At 51.2% G+C, this 3,903-nt stretch overlaps 1 long non-coding RNA gene across 1 annotated transcript; it reads right to left on the bottom strand.

The window, feature by feature from the left end:
* Nucleotides 1–2,574: 2,574 nt before the first annotated feature.
* Nucleotides 2,575–3,242, bottom strand: LOC110595805. Its single transcript, XR_002482079.1, has 2 exons — nt 3,161–3,242; nt 2,575–3,044 (listed from the first exon to the last, which is right to left on the bottom strand). It is a non-coding gene; the product is annotated as an uncharacterized LOC110595805 (long non-coding RNA).
* Nucleotides 3,243–3,903: the final 661 nt, after the last annotated feature.

The raw sequence follows: 3,903 nt of genomic DNA, 5'->3' as shown, positions 1-3,903 counted from the left end.
TACAAGTCACTTGAGCAAAAGTGTTTTGGTACACTTGAATTTTAGTTTAGTAGATGACATTATATTCAGATATTTAGGCTGGGCATGGTGGCTTATCCCAGCATCCTAGCACTTTCGGGAGGCTGAGGTAGGAGAATTGCTTGAGGCCAGGAATGTTTTTTTAAAGCAGGATTTGTCGAGAGAACAGAAAATCTCCCACAGTGGGAGGGAACCCAAGGCCAGGAACTTAAGACCACCCTGAGCAACAAAGAGACACCAGCCTGGGCAACAGAGCAAGATCCTATCTCAACAAGAAAATGAAAAATTAGCCAGGAGTGATGGCCTGCACCTGTAGTCCAGGCTACTCCAGAGCTTGAAGCAGAAGGATCCCCTGAGCCCCGGAGTTCGAGGCTGCAGTGAGCCATGATTGCGCCCCTGCACTCCAATCCTGGGTAACAGAGCAAGAACCTGTCGCTAAAAAAGTTAATAAATAAATAATGGAGTCCAGTTACTCTGATTAAAAAAGATAAGAAAACATACAAAAGAGTTAATAGGCAAATAAACCTTTATGAAAGTCCTTAAAGACACTCCTGCCTTTACATCAAGAAACTGCAGTCCCAGAGGACCAGACATGAGAGTCATCCAAGACGTGGGCAACGGACATTCACAAGAACACTCATCCCTCTTCATCTGAAACACCAAAAGCGGGTGGCGTCAGTGTCCAGCGTGGAAGAAGCGCTCTCCAGCCTCCTCCCACCGCCACCCACACTGCCCAGCCTTCTGGCCACACTCCTGTGGTCCTGCATTTACCAAAGACCACATGTCGAGGCCCAGTCTTCCGCCAGGACACAGGGTGGCCCCAAGCCTGTCCGGACACCCTCTCCACCCCATGACCTTCATCTGCACGCCCCTTCTGCTGCCTGCTCTGAGCACCTCACTGGGGGCGTTCTCGTCTCTACTAGAAGCGCCCACAGCCCCTCTCTTATCCCCCGACCACCCCTTCCAAACTCCCAGAGAGCTCTGGCCGCCGGCGGTTCCTTCTTCCTCCCCTGCCTGGACAGATCGCCAGCACGCCCGCCAGGGTCTCCAAGGCCTGCAAGTGATCGCTCCAGCAACCCCGAACATGCCACGCTGTTTCTCATCTCTGTGCCTCGCCCACCACGTCCCTCCTGCCCAGAACGCCCCTTCCCCTACGCCCCACCGCTGAGGGTCACCACCAGCTGCACCAACACGGCGTTTTCATCTCTGGCCACCCGCTCCCCGGCTGCAGCGGGACACACTGCGTCCCCGCCCGTCGCACCGGGCTACCGCCATCTGCTGTGTCTCCCTGGTGCCGGAAATCCCAGGGAGGGGGACCTCTCCCTCCTTCCTGAATCCCCATACACGGACCATTGACACTAATCCGAACCCACACATGGTTGTTAAATGAATAATGACATCTACGCAATGGAATATTACACAGCCAATAAAAGTTGTTTACTCAGAGTGCATGATCACGTGGGAAAACGCTGACAGGGTGTTTAAAATTTCAAAAGACACAAAACCGTATTTGTATTGCAAGCCACAGGGGAGAGTTCGAAGGAAACACGGCAAAATGTGAGCCATGTTTCTGGCGCAGAGAAACCAAGGATGTTTTCTTTCCCCCTCCTCGTTCCACTTTCGGCATTTTCAAACCCTTCTGTAGTGAGAGACAATAAACAGGGAAATAAAATGAAAATCTTCTTGCAAGGAGCACCTTAACGTACATGCAACTTGGCTCCCAGAGAGTGACCATCGGGGACACGCTACGATGATAGATTGCATTTTCACAGCCTCAATAAAGAGCTTTGCTTCTCCTCAGGGCTATAAAATATTCACGGTTGTTTTTATCACCTTGCACGTTGCAAGCTGGCAGAGGAACCACTGTCATTCAGACCCAGACTCCTGCCGCCAGTTCATTCCAGGATGGACCGTCCTGGAAGCAGACAGGCTGGCCAGAGGTCTGCACATCAAACACAGCAAAGGAGAGTGCCACACCCCTCTGAGGGTGAACCAGGGCTGCCTGACCACTACTGGCCTGAGGAGTTTCCTTCATATTCTTGAGCTGCGGCCTTCAGTGAGGGGGATATTGACTGCAACCCCGGGGACCAGGGTTTGAAGCCTCACTGTGGGCTGGCCATGTGGTGGCCACACTGCCATTTGGAATGAGCGCAGGTGGGGCTCGCTTTGCAGGTAGCATGGAACCATAAAAGCGTCCAGAAGCTGAAACTGTTTTAGGCCATATTAATAATCAATGAGGACATCACAATTGTTCTGCAGCCTTTAAATATTTTTGTCAAGAGGCCGGGCATGGTAGCTCAAGCCTGTAATTCCACCACTGGGAGGCTGAGATGAGAGGATTGCCAGGAGTTCGAAAGCAGCCTGCCCAACATAATGAGATCCTGTCTCTGTAAGAATAAAAATAATAATAAATAAAAACAAATTAAATTAAAAAATAAATGAAAATATTGTCAAGACATTATAAATTGTCTTACTGGTGGTTATAAGTGCATAGGGATTTTTTAATAGTAAAACCATTATTTATTTATTACACTATAATTAAAATACTACAAGCACTGAGAATCCAAGTATTTTATTTCTTTGTCAAAGACATACCAAGAGCAGTTTGAACAGAGCTGGCTTTGCTGCTGGACATCTTACGATACTGAAAAAGCATCTTTTCTATGCATTGGAGAATCATCTTTCTGAGTTTGGGTCAGCTTCCGAGGTTCTATCCTTTGTGCTTTCAGGACCGTGGAATCTCTTCAGGAGTTCCTTAAACGCGACGTGTGTTCCCCACGTCACTGCCTCTGGGACGTCTCATCTTGTGGGCACAGCCCTGCCCTGCACTTTTCCATCAGCTCAACGGCACTCAGCTCCTCCGGCTGCAAAGAACAGTCTCTGGGAGGCGGCAGCTTCGGCCTCCCGGGATCACCGCCATCTTCCGCGACTCCAGTTCCAGTCCATTCAGATGTCATGTCCAGCTCGGTCACTTTCATGTCTTTGCTGGACATCATCTTTGTTGGCTGGGTCCCTCTTTCAATGATCTGTTTTGTAAAACATCACGGGGGTTTATCACTGGGAGTGTCTCAGTCTTTTCAGGCTGCTATGGCAAAACACCATAGACTGGGTGGCTTATGAACAGCCGAAATTTACTTCTCACCGTTCTGGAGACTGCAAGTCCAAGATCAAGGCACAGCAGACCCGGTGTCTGCTGAGGCCCCACCTCCTGGTTCACAGAGCGCCCCCTTCTCCTGCGGCCTCCCAGGGTAGAAGGGGTGGAGCTTTCTGGGGCCTCCTTGGTGAGGGCACCAATCCCACTCATGCAGGCTCCACCCTCACGACCCCATCCCCACCCAAAGGCCCCACCCCGAAACGCCCTAACCCTCAGACCACAGCAGGCAGGAACGAGGCAGCACAACTTCATGCTCTTCTGTCTGTGCAGGCACTGACAGAAGTGCACGGCCGACCGGCAGCAGACTTTGGAAGGTACCAGGTGTTGAGCCGGGTGCAGAAAAAGGAGACGTGACCAAGCAGACACAGTGTCTGCCGTGGGACAGCACCGGGGGACAGGACCGTGGGGCTGTGATTCAGAAAAGCCTGGGTTCCAGTCCCATCTCGTGATCTCAGCTGGGTCACCTCTCGCTGCTGGGGCTGGCTCCTGCGTCTGTCATCAGGGTTAGGTACAAACAACAGACACTGACCCAGACTAACATAAGCAAAGAGGGAAATCGCTGGAAGGCTCTGAGGGACCCACAGAATCGAGTGGACACGCGCCCTCAGGAGAGGCGGAAGCTGAGCAGAGCTAAAAACTCGACTTTGGGAATCCACGACTATTCCGGTTATCTATTGCTGTGCAACAAGGCACCTCAAAACATCATGGCTTCAAACAGACACCATTTCATC

The sequence above is a fragment of the Carlito syrichta genome, unplaced genomic scaffold (assembly GCF_000164805.1).
Source record: "Carlito syrichta isolate Samal-C Ts95f unplaced genomic scaffold, Tarsius_syrichta-2.0.1 Scaffold304495, whole genome shotgun sequence".
In the NCBI taxonomy this organism is placed as follows: domain Eukaryota; kingdom Metazoa; phylum Chordata; class Mammalia; order Primates; family Tarsiidae; genus Carlito; species Carlito syrichta.
Note: the sequence above shows the minus strand (reverse complement) of the source record. Positions and strands in the feature narration are given on the sequence as shown.